Consider the following 18727-nt stretch of genomic DNA (forward strand, 5'->3'; position numbering starts at 1 on the left):
TGGCCCCGGCCCGGGGCAGCACCAGAGAGGGCATTGGTCTTTTCAGTTCCTGCTGCTCAGGAGTTTCCCAATCTGAGGACTCCAGGGGATGATTTATTGCTCTCATCTCCCCTGGCCGTTAATGTCCACCCTCAGCTGCTCCACGGTGCAGGCTTTCTGCCCTGCATTTACTCTCCAGATACCTTAATGGGACCCATCACCCTGGTACCTAGGAGCAGCCATCTCCTCCCTCAGCTTTTCAGGCCTAAAACTCTCTAAGCCCCTCTCACAATGTACAATCCTTTTGCACATTCATCCCACTAACTCACTGGGCCAGCACCCAGAGCATGTCTGGGGAGAGGTGGAGATGACACCTGTTCAGCTTCAGCCATGCAGTCCAGTTGGGATAGAGGAGATCCAGCCACACCCTTCCTAGCCCACCTGTGAGCTGCTTGTAGGAGGAGGAGCCTCTCTGCATATCGCTGACCCCGAGCTCCCCAGTCCTTTCAGATTCCGGCCTTCGTTCACCAGCTGAAGGACTGTTAGCGAGAGAGGTGGTGCAGATCAAGCATCGCCTCTGCCAGAAGAAGCAGACACAAGAAACCCAAGATCCTGAACTCCCACTGAAGTACAGGCGAGGACGTGATGAGCCTGGAGTGGGGTGTGTGTGCTGTGCAGGGGAGAACAGGACTCATTTGTCTGTATAGCACCAGGGCAGGGTGGGTTTGGCTGTACAGTACCAGAGTGAGTTTGAGGCATGTGGCACCTGCAGTGAGTCCATCCCGTCTGGAGCTGTCCCTGTCTCTACCGGTTCCTTGATAGTGGCTGGGTGCTCTCGCTAAAATTAGCATGCTACCCTTTTTATAGTCACTTACAATAGCTCCCCTCATTAATTAACATTGTCTAGCTTTTACCATATCTATATTTCTGATACCTTAATTGATATGCCTTCTACACCCTCATTGGCTATTTAATATTAAACATCTGTGTAAGTGCCATTACAGTAATTATCACCATAGACAGCCTCCTTCCCAACCATTCATATTTCATCTAAAACATTCATTAAAACCAGTTAGACCCAAACGTGTCTACAATATGGCCTGGGGTCCTGTCCTAACGTACCTCTAAGCTGTCTCAGTACACTTCACCCACTATTTACCAGGCCTCACCAATATCAAGCCTAAATTCAGGCCCAAAAGCCTGTTCTCCACCTACTCTTCAGCACCTTTCTGTTTAACACAAACATCACTTTAGAGGTTACAAACATTGAGAAACTGATTGGGAGTTGAAATACCAGAAATCTTGTTTTCCTCTTCCAATTTATGGATAAAAATAAGTCTGACATCTACTAGGTCCAAAACCATGACAGCCATAGTGACCAGAAACAATCAGTTCAATTCACTAATTACAGATCATACCTTGCTTTTAAGAAATCAGTTAGTTTGAAATACAGATATGTTTTGTTAAATTTTTTTATGTATCAAGCACATTTAAGGCAATTTGACTTAACCAATAACAAAAAACAACTTTCAAATGCTGGTTTTATTAATTTATATCTGAATTCCAACCTGCAGCACTGAAAGCTCCTTCTACAAGGCAAACTGATAAACTTGTGTACGTTGCAATTTAACCAGACCAAACCCTGGCGCCCTTCTGGCCTCTGGGAAAGGGGGTTGTTACCTCCCAGGGGCTGAGGAGGTTCAGATAGGGACAGGATCCCATACCTCCAGCACCCAGTGGTGGCAGGAAGCAGAAGACTACAACTCCCAGCATGCAGTGGGATGCTACCAAGGAAGGTTCATATGGGTCTGAGCACAGCTGGTGAGTCAGGGGCAGCACTGGGGCTGAGAGGGGGTGGGCAATGATTGTTGCCCTGGGGGGATGGCAGTGCAATTTGAGCCCTAGTTGTGCCTGCAGAAGGGTGAGGGGGCATCCCTTCTGTCAGAGCCCCAGGGTGCAGCTGGGGGGCAGCCCCCATCTGGGGCAAAGGGAATGAGACCCCCAAACCCCCCCCCCCCCCCGTAGAGATCCCCAGGCAGCTCCCCTCTAGTGTCCTGGCCCCACGGGGGTGGAAATATCCCCCACAGTGTCAGCTGGAAACAGTATTATCTTTCACGTCCTGTCCGAAACGCTTGTGTGCTGCTGCCATTTGGCTGTTAAACAGCCCACATACTCCACCCCTGGGGCGGCTGCATCTTAGGGCTGGGCGAGGGGGTCCCTTTATAAACGTCCCCAGCCATACCCCACCCCAGAGGTGGCTTCAGCTCAGAACCAGGCGAGGGGTCCTTGAATAAATAGCCCCCTGCACCCCACCCCACCCCACCCCAGAGTCAGCTGCGTCTCAGGGCCAGGTGCAGGGTCCCTGTATAAACAGCCCCCCCACCCCTCTCCAGAGGTGGCTGCATCTCAGAACCAGGCAACGGATACCTGTATAAAGAGCCCTGACCCCCAAGGCGGCTTCATCTCAGGGCTGGGCGAGGGGTCCCTGTATCAACAGCTCCCCGCATCCCACCCCAGAGGTGACTTCATCTCAAAAGCAGGCGAAGGGTCCTTGTACAAACAGCCCCCTGCACCTCAACCCACCCCAGAGTCAGCAGCATCTCAGCACAGACTGCAGGGTTCCTATATAAACAGCTGGGGTGTAAAATAGCTGGAAATTTTGAAGGCATGGGAAAAATGAAAATGTTGGGAAAAATTGAAATATCTGTGGTAGTTACTTGCTTATCAAAATTAAACTTTATTTATTTCTTTAAGAATCAGACAGGTATTATGTATAATTTAGTTAGCACATAACAAAATCCTGTTTAGTATATTTCTGAAATAAGTATAAATTATTTAGTTTTTATTCAAATAATAATGACAAATATACCTAATATTGGGGCTGAATCTGCGGCACACTAAAGCACTTACATGTACTTTTTTGCCTATATTTGAACAAAAATATATAAAGTTGACAATAGAACACATCAATATTGTTGTAACCAAAGAGGAAGGTTGTAGCCTGTGGGCTCAGAAGTGACCTGACATTATCATGCAGAAACAGAAGAAACTTGTGTTTCTAGAGAAACATTTGATTAATTGTAAAAATGTACTAGTTATTAGTAGACACCATTTTTGAAGGACTGAAGGGCAGCACTAAAACATTATTTTAAACATAACTCTAAAAATGCTTTCACTGTTCTTTCTGTATAAATAGCCCCTGTGCCCACCCCAGAGGTGGCTGCACCTCAGCTTTTGGCAAGAGGTCCCTGTTTGTGTAACTAGTTTGTTTTGGATCAGTGATAGGAAGGTGCTGGGGAAATGGGTGCCAGACTCTTCATAAAAGTTTTCCCCAGTGACTAAGCCAGCGCAAGGGCCGGTGGGAATTCACTGAGTGTCTGTGAGATGTGGCCAAAGTCCGCTCCGGTTTTGGTTGTGGTTCTGTGCCTGTGAACGGGGTAGGAGCCTGTCCTATCGAGAAGGCAGGGGGAGAAAGTGAGGGGGGGCATTTATGGGGGTGTGGGTGAGGAGAGGGTTTGGAGGGAGTGGCTGGGGGAGTTTTAGGGATGGGGGACAATGGAGAACTTTGGGGGGTTGTGGCATTTGCAGGGAGTTTTCAGATAGTGGGGAGCAGGTGGGTGGGACCGAGAGAGGCCTGGGCCCCAGCTCTCATCCCCTCTGCTTTGCCTGTTCTCAGCTGCGCTGCGGGATGATGACGCTAGGGAAACTGCGGGTGGTGGTGATCGGGGAAGGAGCAGCCAGGCTATGCACGGCTCACCACATTGCTGCCTGCCCCAAGTCCTTTGCGCCCCCCGTGGTGTTCAAGGCATCCAGCCGTGTCGGGGGCACCTGGGTCTATACCAAAGAGACTGGATGGGCTTCCTGTCCACTCTAGCATGTATCGGGACCTCAGGTAGCCAGCATGAAGCAGCAGGCACCGTGTGCTCCTGGGCACCAAACAGGGGCAGAGGAATTGTTCCTAAACCCCACATGGGGAAGGGCACAGGATACTCAGCCCCCGCCTAGCATCAAAAGGTACAAGTCCTGTGTACTTGCCAGGCCTCCAAGTGTGTGTGTGTGGGGTGGGGGGATAGGATCCCCTCCCCTGAGACCAGTCCCCCCGCATCCTCCCAGGAGGTCTGTCTCCTCACTGCTCCCCCACCATCCACACCTTCCCCATTTCCCACTGCAGCTGGGACCCCCTCTGCTACCCACATGGGCCGGTCCTGGGAGTGCCAAGCCCTGAAAGGGGAAGGCAGGTGCAGGAGGGAACAGGGACCTTGTGCAGGGAGGGCGGCACGTCCTTCTTGGCTAGGGGGCATTTATCAGTGTTCGCACCCCCCAGGACCAACTTGCTCAAGGAGGTGATGGTGTTCCCAGACTTCCCCTTCGATCCCTCCTTGCCATCCTTCCTTCACCACCCTTCCTTCACCACTCAGACATGCTGGCCTATCTGAAGAGCTACGCTGACCACTTCCGTATCTGAGAGCATGTCAGGGTGAGCATGAGCCCAGGGGCCGGGTGGAGCAGGAAAGCCTTGGGATCCCCATTGCCTGCCCCCGAAAGACCGGAGCTGAGCATGGAGCTGGGCCCTGGCAGGACAGGACCCCCCCCAGGGGCCCAGACTGGGGTTGCCAACTTTCTAATCACACAAAACCAAACACTCCTGCCCCTTCTCCGAGGCCCCGCACTCTTCTCCACCCTCACTCACTTTCACTGGGCTGAGACAGGGGGTTGGGGTGCAGGAGGAAGTATGGGCTTTGGGCTGGGGCTGCTGGTTCTGGGATGGGGCCAGGGATGAGGGGCTTTGGGCTGGGATGCAGGGGGTGAGAACTCTGACTGGGGGTGTGGGCTTTGGGGTGGAGCTGCGAGTTTGGGGTGCAGGAGGGAACTTAGGGCTGGGTGTTGGGGGGGTGCAGGCTCCGGGAGGGAGTTTGGGTGTGGGAGGAGACTCTGGGCTGGGGCAGGGGATTGGGGTGCAGGAGAGGGTGCGGAGTCCCAGTGGCACTTACTGCAGCTCCCAGGAAGTGGCTGCCAGGTCCCTGCAGTGCAGCCCCTAGATGCATGGGCAGCCAGGGAGGCTCTGTGCGCTGCCCTTGAGCCTGCAGGCACCACCCCTGTAGCTCCCATTGATCGCGGTTCCTGGCCAATGGGAGCTGCGGAGGCGGTACTAGGGGTGGCGCCAGCAGCAGCATGTGGAGCCTCCCTGGCCGCCCATCCGTCTAGGGTCTGCACTGCAGGGACCTGGCAGCCACTTCTGAGAGCCACACGGAGCCAGGGCAGGCAGGGAGCCTGCCTTAGCCCCGGGCCCCTGCTGCACTGCCGACCAGACTTTTAACGGCCCAGTCAGTGATGCCGACCAGAGCCGCCAGGGTCCCTTTTCGAACAGGTGTTCTGGTCAAAAACTGGATGCCTGGCCACCTTAGGTGAGGGGTGGGGGGCAGGCTGCAGCTGAGGAGGGGCAGTGGGGAGGGGGAGGAACTGTAGTTGGGAGGAGGGTGGGCTGCTGGAGCGACACCCCAGGGAGTAACTCTGTCCCCCCGCCTAAAAATCCCCACATAACCCATTACAAACCATAAGGCAGGCACAGAGTGCCAGGGGTGGCATGTTATATGGGCCTGTGGTGCCCATGTTCCAGCAAATTCAGGGCTTGGGGGCACAGCTCCACCAATGTACGGGGCTGGGTCTCTTCCCCAGCCCCATCTGCCACCCCACTCGCGTCCCTGCCACTCCGCGCTGCCCTCCCTCGCTGGCTGCTGCCAGCTACAAAAGAGAATGGCATGGGTGGCAGGTTGAGGAAGGAGGCAGCTCCCCACCCCTGCACCCACCACAGGGTAGGTGTGATGCTCTGTACCTCAGGGGAACACCCAGCATCCCCATGTTCATCCTTGTAAAATGATTGTGTGGTATCCAATGCAAAGTTTGTCATGTTAGGTGTCTTTGGAAGGCTCATGATGTACTGAGCATTGTTGTTATAGTGATGTTATAGGTTATAATTTCATGTATATAGTTATGAGCCTGAAAATGTATCCTCATGGCTTAAAGCAAGCCCAGACAAAAACTCTCCAGAAGCAGAGGGGCAGTTCACACCTCATCAGGGCATGGATGGGACAAACCCAGACCTCATAGGAACAAAGGGTGCTGGCCTAGGCAGCAACAAAAGAATACGTTAGACTCTCGAGGGAGTCACCCTCCTTCCTTTGGTCAGTTTGGAATTGCAATGTGGTAATGCTCACCTGAATCGGGGGGGGGGGGTGTGCAAAGCCAAGAGGGAAGAAAGGACACAATAAAAGGGAGAGACATTTGCCATGCTCGCTCGCTCTCTCTTCCACCTACATCTACAGACACCACCACCACCACCACCTGACTGAAATGCTGATCAAAGGGGAGAGCCTGGCTGAAAAGCAACCGTCCAGCCTGTGATGAGAAGCATCTAAGTTTGTAAGGGCACAGAAAGTGTTAAGATCAGCTTAGAAAGCGTTTGGTTTTATTTCATAGAATCATAGAATCATAGAATATCAGGGTTGGAAGGGACCCCAGAAGGTCATCTAGTCCAACCCCCTGCTCGAAGCAGGACCAATTCCCAGTTAAATCATCCCAGCCAGGGCTTTGTCAAGCCTGACCTTAAAAACCTCTAAGGAAGGAGATTCTACCACCTCCCTAGGTAATGCATTCCAGTGTTTCACCACCCTCTTAGTGAAAAAGTTTTTCCTAATATCCAATCTAAACCTCCCCCATTGCAACTTGAGACCATTACTCCTCGTTCTGTCATCTGCTACCATTGAGAACAGTCTAGAGCCATCCTCTTTGGAACCCCCTTTCAGGTAGTTGAAAGCAGCTATCAAATCCCCCCTCATTCTTCTCTTCTGCAGACTAAACAATCCCAGCTCCCTCAGCCTCTCCTCATAAGTCATGTGCTCTAGACCCCTAATCATTTTTGTTGCCCTTCGCTGGACTCTCTCCAATTTATCCACATCCTTCTTGTAGTGTGGGGCCCAAAACTGGACACAGTACTCCAGATGAGGCCTCACCAGTGTCGAATAGAGGGGAACGATCACGTCCCTCGATCTGCTCGCTATGCCCCTACTTATACATCCCAAAATGCCATTGGCCTTCTTGGCAACAAGGGCACACTGCTGACTCATATCCAGCTTCTCGTCCACTGTCACCCCTAGGTCCTTTTCCGCAGAACTGCTGCCTAGCCATTCGGTCCCTAGTCTGTAGCGGTGCATTGGATTCTTCCGTCCTAAGTGCAGGACCCTGCACTTATCCTTATTGAACCTCATCAGGTTTCTTTTGGCCCAATCCTCCAATTTGTCTAGGTCCTTCTGTATCCTATCCCTCCCCTCCAGCGTATCTACCACTCCTCCCAGTTTAGTATCATCCACAAATTTGCTGAGAGTGCAATCCACACCATCCTCCAGATCATTTATGAAGATATTGAACAAAACCGGCCCCAGGACCGACCCCTGGGGCACTCCACTTGACACCGGCTGCCAACTAGACATGGAGCCATTGATCACCACCCGTTGAGCCCGACAATCTAGCCAGCTTTCCACCCACCTCACAGTGCATTCATCCAGCCCATACTTCCTTAACTTGCTGACAAGAATACTGTGGGAGACCGTGTCAAAAGCTTTGCTAAAGTCAAGAAACAATACATCCACTGCTTTCCCTTCATCCACAGAACCAGTAATCTCATCATAAAAGGCGATTAGATTAGTCAGGCATGACCTTCCCTTGGTGAATCCATGCTGACTGTTCCTGATCAGTTTCCTCTCGTGTAAGTGCTTCAGGATTGATTCTTTGAGGACCTGCTCCATGATTTTTCCAGGGACTGAGGTGAGGCTGACTGGCCTGTAGTTCCCAGGATCCTCCTTCTTCCCTTTTTTAAAGATTGGCACTACATTAGCCTTTTTCCAGTCATCCGGGACTTCCCCCGTTCGCCACGAGTTTTCAAAGATAATGGCCAAGGGCTCTGCAATCACAGCCGCCAATTCCTTCAGCACTCTCGGATGCAACTCGTCCGGCCCCATGGACTTGTGCACGTCCAGCTTTTCTAAATAGTCCCTAACCACCTCTATCTCCACAGAGGGCTGGCCATCTGTTCCCCATTTTGTGATGCCAAGCGCAGCAGTCTGGGAGCTGACCTTGTTAGTGAAAACAGAGGCAAAAAAAGCATTGAGCACATTAGCTTTTTCCACATCCTCTGTCACTAGGTTGCCTCCCTCATTCAGTAAGGGGCCCACACTTTCCTTGGCTTTCTTCTTGTTGCCAACATACCTGAAGAAACCCTTCTTGTTACTCTTGACATCTCTTGCTAGCTGCAGCTCCAGGTGCGATTTGGCCCTCCTGATATCTTTCCTACATGCCCGAGGAATATTTTCATTTGACTAAATCTGACTTGTTATGCTTTGACTTATAATCACTTAAAATCTATCTTCATAGTTAATAAATCTGTTTGTCTATTCTACCTGAAGCAGTGTGTTCGGTTTGCAGAGTGACAGAGACTCCCCTTAGGATAATAAGCCTGGTGCATATCAATTTCTGTTAAATTGATGAACTCATATAAGCTTGCAGCGTCCAGCAGGCATAACTGGACACTGCAAGACGGTGGTTCCTAGGGTTGTGTCTGGAACTGGAGATATTGGCTAGTGTTATTCGGTTGCACAATCCAAGGAGCAGCTGACATGCCAGAGGCTGTGCGTGAACAGCCCAGGAGTGGGGGTTCTCACAGCAGAGCAGGGTAAGGCTGGCTCCCAGAGTCAAGGATTGGGGTGACCTAGGAAATCACCGGTCCAGATAACACCAGAGGGGAACGTCACAGTGGTGCAGCGAGCAGGGCGTATGTACGGCTTGTTACTCCAAGTGAAGTTCACACTTAGGGTTATAAGCAGTGATATTTGTGATTTTAAGTGAGTCTTAAGTGCAGTGGCTAAGAACGGTCAGGAGGAGGTCACAGTTTTGTTATTTTCTGTTTGCTTATTTTGGGAAAGGGAAGTAGGAACAGAAAAGTAGGAAAATGAGTGAAAGCAGTGAAGTGATTACAAAGTTGGAGCTTTTTAGGCTGCGGAAAAGGAGAGGGAGCCCCAGAGATCACTGCCACTGAAAGAACTGGAGATAAAAGAAAAAGAGGCGGCCAGAGAGGAGGATGCACACAGAAGGGCCATGGAAGAAAAAGAGAGAGAGAGAGAGAAAACACCAGCTGGACCTGCTAGAGAAGCAGAACCAGAACCCCTCGACTCCGACAACACCCATCACTTCAAAAATCCACAGGTGGGAACACTTATGTCCTGCATACAGTGAGGATGATACTGCTGAATGTCTGACTACCTTCGAAAGGCTGCATGTAATACATGAAATCCCTGATGACAAGAGAGTTCCTACCCTGATTGTGAAATTAACTGGTAAAGCTCAAAATTTATTCAATGGAATGCCTATTGAAGATGGTTTAGACTATTGTAAATTTAAAGATACTGTTTTGTAAAGTTTTCAGATTACCTCTGAAACATATAGAGTTAAATTTAGGAATCTTAAGAGGGATATTGGTATGAGTAATGGGGAATATGTAAACAAAATGAAAGATTTGTTGGGAAAATGGGTGAGGGGTAAAGAGGTGGCAAGTTTTGAGGGAATGTTGGATCTTGTTGCTCAAGAGTATTTCCTAACCATATATAAGGCTGATGTAAAGCAGTGTCTATGGGACAAAAATGTAAAGTCTGTGGATGAGATGGCTTTTTTAGCTGATGCCTTTGAACAGAATCAGGCATCTAAGAGAGAAGGGGTCTGGAGCCTAAACACTCTCTTACCCAAAAACATTCCTCTAACCCTCATCCCAAATCTCCTCTAAAAGCAGAAGAGCCCAGAAGGTGCTATCAGTGTAATTCCACTGATCATCTGAGGAATAAATGTCCTGTGCTAGGAGGAAGCAGGCAAACAATAGCTCATGTTAGTCCTGCTGTCCTCAACACAGAAACCCCCCAAGCAATTGAAACCTATCATATTGGTTCTGTGAGGTTAGCCTTTGCCAAACCAGATACGGAGCATGTTAAGGCTGTCCAAATTGATGGCAGGGAATACTTGGGGCAGAGGGATACAGGGGCCCAGACCTCTCTCTGCTTAAGCAGAGTGTGGTCCCAAAGGCCAGTATGCTACCTGGCCAAATGGCAGAGATTGTGGGGGTAGGCGAAAGCAGATTCCTCCTATCACTAGCTAAGATTCATGTGGTTTGGGAAGGTTTGGAAAGTGTTTTAACTGTGGGGGTAATGGAACACCTCCTATTCGACCTGCACCTTGGTAATGATTTTTTCTGTGTAGCTCAGGTTAAAGTATTTGCCTTCAGCAGGAGGGAGTGTTATGCTGGGACCCCCCTGGGAAAGGGTAAGGTCTCAGAAACTGCTGAGAGAATGGCAGAGAGTCTCCTTGATTCTTCTGCAGCAGGGAGAAACCACATGCTTCCAGGTGGGAGGGTGGCTGAGACCAACTCCTGCACTGCAGCTGAAGGCAACACCACATCAGGAAGGGATGGTGGCGTAATGCCTGCCAGGGAGAGAACTGTACAGTTTATTATTACACATCATAAACATTTAAACACATTTAAACTAGGTTCACCGGGGGAAGGAGACCAAAGCCCTGAGGTAAGTGGGGAAGTGGGATACCGGGAGGAACCACGAGCAGGAGCGCACAAGAGGGCAGGGCTCCTGCTTCATACTGAGAAAGAGGGACGATCAGCGAGTTATCTCAAGTGCCTATACACAAATGCAAGAAGCCTGGGAAACAAGCAGGGAGAACTGGAAGTCCTGGCACAGTCAAGGAATTATGATGTGATTGGAATAACAGAGACTTGGTGGGATAACTCACATGAGTGGAGTACTGTCATGGATGGATATAAGCTGTTCAGGAAGGACAGGCAGGGCAGAAAAGGTGGGGGAGTTGCACTGTATGTAAGAGAGCAGTATGACTTCTCAGAGCTCAAGTATGAAACTGCAGAAAAACCTGAGAGTCTCTGGATTAAGTTTAGAAGTGTGAGCAACAAGGGTGATGTCGTGGTGGGAGTCTACTATAGACCACCGGACCAGAGGGATGAGGTGGACGAGGCTTTCTTCCAGCAACTTGCAGAAGTTACTAGATCGCAGGCCCTGGTTCTCATGGGAGACTTCAATCACCCTGATATCTGCTGGGAGAGCAATACAACGGAGCACAGACAGTCCAGGAAGTTTTTGGAAAGTGTAGGGGACAATTTCCTGGTGCAAGTGCTGGAGGAACCAACTAGGGGCAGAGCTCTTCTTGACCTGCTGCTCACAAACCGGGAAGAATTAGTAGGGGAAGCAAAAGTGGATAGGAACCTGGGAGGCAGTGACCATGAGATGGTCGAGTTCAGCATCCTGACACAGGGAAGAAAGGAGAGCAGCAGAATACAGACCCTGGACTTCAGAAAAGCAGACTTTGACTCCCTCAGGGAACTGATGGGCAGGATCCCCTGGGAGAATAACATGAGGGGGAAAGGAGTCCAGGAGAGCTGGCTGTATTTTAAAGAATACTTATTGACGTTACAGGGACAAACCATCCCAATGTGTAGAAAGAATAGTAAATATGGCAGGCGACCAGCTTGGCTTCACAGTGAAATCCTTGCTGATCTTAAACACAAAAAAGAAGTTTACAAGAAATGGAAGATTGGACAAATGACCAGGGAAGAGTATAAAAATATTGCTCAGGCATGCAGGAGTGAAATCAGGAAGCCCAAATCACACCTGGAGTTGCAGCTAGCAAGAGATGTTAAGAGTAACAAGAAGGATTTCATCAGATGTGTTAGCAACAAGAAGAAAGTCAAGGAAAGTGTGGGCCCCTTACTGAATGAGGGAGGTAACCTCGTGACAGAGGATGTGGAAAAAGCTAATGTACTCAATGCTTTTTTTGCCTCTGTCTTCACAAACAAGGTCAGCTCCCAGACTGCTGCACTGGGCAGCACAGCATGGGGAGGAGGTGACCAGCCCTCTGTGGAGAAAGAAGTGGTTCGGGACTATTTAGAAAAGCTGGACGGGCACAAGTCCATGGGGCCGGATGCGCTGCATCTGAGAGTGCTAAAGAAGTTGGAGGATGTGATTGCAGAGCCATTGGCCATTATCTTTGAAAACTCATGGTGATTGGGGGAAGTCCCAGACGACAGGAAAAAGGCGAATGTAGTGGCCATCTTTAAAAAAGGGAAGAAGGAGGATCCTGGGAACTACAGGCCAGTCAGCCTCACCTCAGTCCCTGGAAAAATCATGGAGCAGGTCCTCAAGGAATCAATTCTGAAGCACTTAGAGGAGAGGAAAGTGATCAGGAACAGTCAGCATGGATTCACCAAGGGCAAGTCATGCCTGACTAATCTAATTGCCTTCTATGACAAGATAACTGGCTCTGTGGATGAAGGGAAAGCAGTGGACGTGTTGTCCCTTGACTTTAGCAAAGCTTTTGACACGGTCTCCCACAGTATTCTTGCCAGCAAATTAAAGAAGTATGGGCTGGATGAATGGACTATAAGGTGGATAGAAAGCTGGCTAGATTGTCGGGCTCAACGGCTGGTGATCAATGGCTCCATGTCTAGTTGGCAGCCGGTATCAAGTGGAGTGCCCCAAGGGTCGGTCATGGGGCCGGTTTTGTTCAATATCTTCATAAATGATCTGGAAGATGGTGTGGATTGGACCCTCAGCAAGTTTGCAGATGACACTAAACTGGGAGGAGAGGTAGATACGCTGGAGGGTAGGGATAGGATACAGAGGGACCTAGACAAATTAGAGGATTGGGCCAAAAGAAATCTGATGAGGTTCAACAAGGATAAGTGCAGAATCCTGCACTTAGGACGGAAGAATCCCATGCACTGCTACAGACTAGGGACCGAATGGCTCAGCAGCAGTTCTGCAGAAAAGGACCTAGGGGTTACAGTGGACGAGAAGCTGGATATGAGTCAACAGTGTGCCCTTGTTGCCAAGAAGGCCAATGGCATTTTGGGATGTATAAGTAGGGGCATTGCCAGCAGACCGAGGGACGTGATCATTCCCCTCTATTCGACATTGGTGAGGCCTCATCTGGAGTACTGTGTCCAGTTTTGGGCCCCACAGTACAAGAAGGATGTGGAAAAATTGGAGAGAGTCCAGCGGAGGGCAACAAAAATGATTAGGGGACTGGAACACATGACTAATGAGGAGAGGCTGAGGGAACTGGGATTGTTTAGTCTGGGAAGAGAAGAATGAGGGGGTATTTGATAGCTGCTTTCAACTACCTGAAAGGGGGTTCCAAAGAGGATGGCTCTAGACTGTTCTCAGTGGTAGCTGATGACAGAACAAGGAGTAATGGTCTCAAGTTGTAGTGGGGGAGGTTTAGGTTGGATATTAGGAAAAACTTTTTCACTAGGAGGGTGGTGAAACACTGGAATGCGTTACCTAGGGAGGTGGTGGAACAGAACACCACTAGCCATCACCTTCAGCCCCCAACTAAAACCCCTCCAACGCATTATTAAGGATCTACAACCTATCCTGAAGGATGACCCAACACTCTCACAAATCTTGGGAGACAGGCCAGTCCTTGCCTACAGACAGCCTCCCAACCTGAAGCAAATACTCACCAACAACCACATACCACACAACAGAACCACTAACCCAGGAACCTATCCTTGCAACAAAGCCCGTTGCCAACTGTGCCCACATATCTATTCAGGGGACACCATCACAGGGCCTAATAACATCAGCCACACTATCAGAGGCTTGTTCACCTGCACATCCACCAATGTGATATATGCCATCATGTTCCAGCAATGCCCCTCTGCCATGTACATTGGTCAAACTGGACAGTCTCTACGTAAAAGAATAAATGGACACAAATCAGATGTCAAGAATTATAACACTCATAAACCAGTCGGAGAACACTTCAATCTCTCTGGTCACGCAATCACAGACATGAAGGTTGCTATCTTACAACAAAAAAACTTCAAATCCAGACTCCAGCGAGAAACTGCTGAATTGGAATTCATTTGCAAATTGGATACTATTAATTTAGGCTTAAATAGAGACTGGGAGTGGCTAAGTCATTATGCAAGGTAGCCTATTTCCCCTTGTTTTTTCCTACCCCCCCCCCCCAGACGTTCTGGTTAAACTTGGATTTATGCTGGAAATGGCCCACCTTGATTGTCATGCACATTGTGGGGAGAGTGGTCAGCTTGGATGAGCTATTGCCAGCAGGAGAGTGAGTTTCTGTGTGTGTTTGGGGGGGCGGGGTGGTGAGAAAACCTGGATTTGTGCTGGAAATGGCCCACCTTGATTATCATGCACATTATAGGGAGAGTGGTTACTTTGGATGAGCTATTACCAGCAGGAGAGTGAGTTTGTGTGTGTATGGGGGTGGGGGGGTGAGAAAACCTGGATTTGTGCTGGAAATGTCCCACCTTGATTTTCATGCACGTTGTAAGGAGAGTGGTCACTTTGGATAGGCTATTACCAGCAGGAGAGTGAGTTTGTGTGTGTGGTTTTTGGAGGGGGGTGAGAGAACCTGGATTTGAGCAGGAAATGGCCCACCTTGATTATCATACACATTGTGAAGAGAGTGGTCACTTTGGATGGGCTATTACCAGCAGGAGAGTGAGTTTGGGGGGGGGGGGCGGAGGGTGAGAAAACCTGGATTTGTGCTGGAAATGGCCCAACTTGATGATCACTTTAGATAAGCTATTACCAGCAGGAGAGTGGGGTGGGAGGAGGTATTGTTTCATGGTCTCTGTGTGTATATAATGTCTTCTGCAGCTTCCACAGTATGCATCCGATGAAGTGAGCTGTAGCTCACAAAAGCTCATGCTCAAATAAAATTGGTTAGTCTCTAAGGTGCCACAAGTACTCCTTTTCTCCTTCCTTAGAAGTTTTTAAGGTCAGGCTTGACAAAGCCCTGGCTGGGATGATTTAGTTGGGGATCGGTCCTGCTTTGAGCAGGGGGTTGGACTAGATGACCTCCTGAGGTCCCTTCCAACCCTGATATTCTATGATTCTATGACTAGTCTAGTCACACAGCAACTGTTGAAGGCTTTTTCTCTCATTAACTATTATTCCTCCACTACAGAATTTTGCAGAGTCCATGAGCTGTTCAGTGTTGACAATTGATTTGTCTTTTTGTTTTTTTAAAAAAAAAACAAAAAAGTATCAGGCACTTCTGGCTATTTAAACCCTTTTGACAAACTCCAATATATGTGTAGTGAGGGCACAGGATACTGTTTATAACTCCCATTTAGTTTAATAAGTAAACAAGTTCAGTTAACCCTAACAGCCACTTCAACTTTTAAAGCCTAAACCCAGCCCCCTAAACCTCACCCTACCCCCAAGTTTCCCCTCCCACACTTTGACACAACAGCCCCAAAAAAACAGGACTCCTGATTCTTACAGGCTTCCAGGTTAAAGTGACTTCAGTTACAGACACAGAAACGCCCCCTCCTCCCATAAAATTATCATATGCATTTGCTCGCATCTCTGCTCTTCTGGTGCAAATTGGTGATTCCGGCTCACAACTGCCGCTGGGCTGCACTGTGCAGCAATCTCCACCCACACCACATAGTGACAGCTCTATTATCAGCGCTTTTAGAAAGCGTCAGCCCCACACACAGGGGTCACGCCCTGTAAATAACTAGAGAGGATGGCAGTGCTCCTTCCCTGCATTCTTCTTTCCTCTGCCCAGGCAGCAGGAATCACTCTTGCTTGATCCAACCTTCTCCTTGGCTGCTGCATGCCAAGCATGTGCACTAACTGGACAAGGCCCTTACGGCTCCACCCATTAGCTCTTTTAGAAAATGCCCTCTAGTGGCAGTTCAGTTGGCCAGAGGTATTGGCTATCGCCAGCCCACACCAGTGGGCCACTCCCCATAAACCAATACAGCAGCTGCAGCTTTCCTCAATCAGCCCCACAGAGCCACAGCACTCCTGGCCTATGCTCTTCTCCAGCAACCTAACCGGGACCTTCTCCGTCACTGCAGCCAACTAGTTTCTTTTGCATTACTGTTTGACATCAGGCATAGGCCACTATCAGAGACTAGTGGCTCACCCACAAAGCCACCTAGAGCAGTGGTTCCCAAACTAGGGGCACTCCTTGTGGGCCGGGCCAGTTTATTTGCCTGCCACATCCAGAGGTTCAGCCAATCATAGCTCCCAGTGGCCGCAGTTTGCCATTCTTGGTCAATGGAGGCTACAGGAAGTGGCGTGGGCCATGCCGGCTGCCCTTCCCACAGTCCCCATTGGCCTGGAGTGGCAAACCATGGCCAGTGGGAGCCACGATCGGCTGACTTTTCCGGAACAAGCGGCACCCCCTAGTTTGGGGACCACTAAGCTAGAGGAATGTACAACCTCTCTTCCCTCATTCATTCACCCAGGCTCCCTTACCTCACCTCGGACAACATCTTTTCTCCTCAGGCTGACCACACCACCAGTCAGTGCCAGGCTCTGCCCAGGCAGGCTCCCAACAGGGTACACTAAAAAATGTGGGCCCCAACCTCAAAACTTACTCAAATTTTACCCCCATGTCCCCAAACTGCCAGCTTTTAATATGCAAATAAGGTACTGTCACGTTCAGTCAACTCCCCTTGCTCTCCAGATGAGCTAGTATGTCACTCAGTCAACTCCCCTTGCTCCCCAGCAGGTGGCAGATAGCTCATAGAATCATAGAAGATCAGGGTTGGAAGGGACCTCAGGAGGTCATCTAGTCCAACCCCCTGCTCAAAGCAGGACCAATCCCCAGTTAAATCATCCCAGCCAGAGCTTTGTCAAGCCTGACCTTAAAAACCTCTGAGGAAGGAGATTCCACCACCTCCCTAGGGAACCAATTCCAGTGCTTCACCACCCTCCTAGTGAAAAAGTTTTTCCTAATATCCAACCTAAACCTCCCCCACTGCAACTTGAGACCATTACTCCTTTCTTTATATATAAGGGAGAAAGCTCATGAAAGTTGCATGTTTGCTCTTCTCATATCAAAATTTACCTGCAAAGGTAAGATGCCCACTTATTCTTTAAAATTTATGAAAGACTGGACATGAATATTGATAAAGCTCTATGGCTATTTCCCTGTTCTTTTGAAAGGACCTTCATGTAAAAATGCCCACTTATCTTTTTTTAAAAAATACTCCACTCAATAGCCTGCAAACAATTACATGTTCACCTTAACGTTGTCTCCCTTGGCAACACACAAACTAGAGCTAAGGATCCAACAATGGTGAACTCGGGCACCCTAAACTATCTCTGAACAGTGTTTTGTACAGCACATCTCTACAATACTTCAGAGGCAGTTAGACAAAACGTAAGCAGTTCTGGCAAGCAGGCACCACCTCACCTGAATGTGGTGAGAGGCCTTACTAGTTATTAGCAGGGATCCTATTTTATGAAGAACAAAATCCACATTTTTCCATGATTAAAATGAAACCTGACCGCAGAAGCTCTTGTACTTACCTCCGTTCTTGCACCAACTTACTCACACCTTCTTGTCAACTCTCTGAAATGGGCCACTCATTACCACTTCAAAAGTTATTTTTCCTCCCTTGATATCCTGCTGTCAATTGAATGGTCTCATTAGACTGACCTCACACTTGGTAAGGCAACTCACATCTTTTCATGTATTTATACCTGCTCCTGTTTTTTCCACTCCATGCATCTGATGAAGTGGGTTTTAGCCCACAAAAGCTTATGCCCAAATAAATGTGTTAGTCTCTAAGGTGCCATAAGGACTTCTTGTCATTTTTACATCAACCATGTTGGAGTCTAGCAGACACATATCAGTTATCCACTTCGGTTAGGAATCGAGAAATGTGGTGCTGCCCTGGGAGTACATACTTGTATACTTGGGATATTATTGCAAAGATAAAATTAGAATTTCTGTTAGACAATTCTAAGGGTAAAAACGTCTTGGTAAAAATGTTATTTATTGAAAGAAGTGCTGTACTGACAGCATGGTTATTGTGGCTACAAAACACTTTCCCTAGTGGGTGAAACAAGAAGTTAGAATTTAGAACATTACATTTTTTGTTTGGATGTTGGTACATATTTAATTTAGCTTATGTGTAGGTTTGTTTAAGGCTGACTGTTTTGATTACTTTAGAAAAATGTATTAAATTAGAAAACTCATTTCATGGGTGTTCCAATTTAAAATAAAGATTTCACAGAAGTAGCAAACTGTGAGAAGGCATACATCTGTCACAAAGCAGATACCCCCTAGGGGGTAATAGTGCCCTGACACTACAGAGGAGATGCTGGGATGTTCCCCCATCAGACATGAGGGTCTCCACATTAGGGTCATTGGTTGCCAGACAAGCTGGGTCCTGGGCTGGGGCTCCAGCTGGGCAGGGGCTAGTCTTTGTGCTGAGCAGGCTACGCCAGGAGCAGGAGAGGAAGGGGGAGATTTCCCTGGCTAGGGTTTTGGTGCCCGAGGAGGGTGAGATCTGGGGCAGGCTTTGGAGCAGGTTGTTCAGCAGCTGGGAGCCCAGTTGCTTGTCTGTCCCTGAGCGGCTGAGGAGCACAATGTACAGCTGGTCCATGAACTTGAGGTAGCCACTGCTGTAGTGCTGCTTCATGGCCAGGCTCTGCTTGGTGCTAGCTGCAAGAGATGGGGCAATATCAGAAACAGCATAGCAGACGGGGCCCAGGAGCTATTGGGGCAATCAGCTACCAGTCAAGCCCAGGAACCTGCCAGCCTGCAACATCACCATAAGTAAGGTTACGTTTTAGTCACAGGTATTTTTAGTAAAAGTAACGGACAGGTCAGGGCAGTAAAGAAA

This window comes from Natator depressus, chromosome 3 (genome assembly GCF_965152275.1).
Source record: "Natator depressus isolate rNatDep1 chromosome 3, rNatDep2.hap1, whole genome shotgun sequence".
Taxonomy (NCBI): Eukaryota; Metazoa; Chordata; order Testudines; family Cheloniidae; genus Natator; species Natator depressus.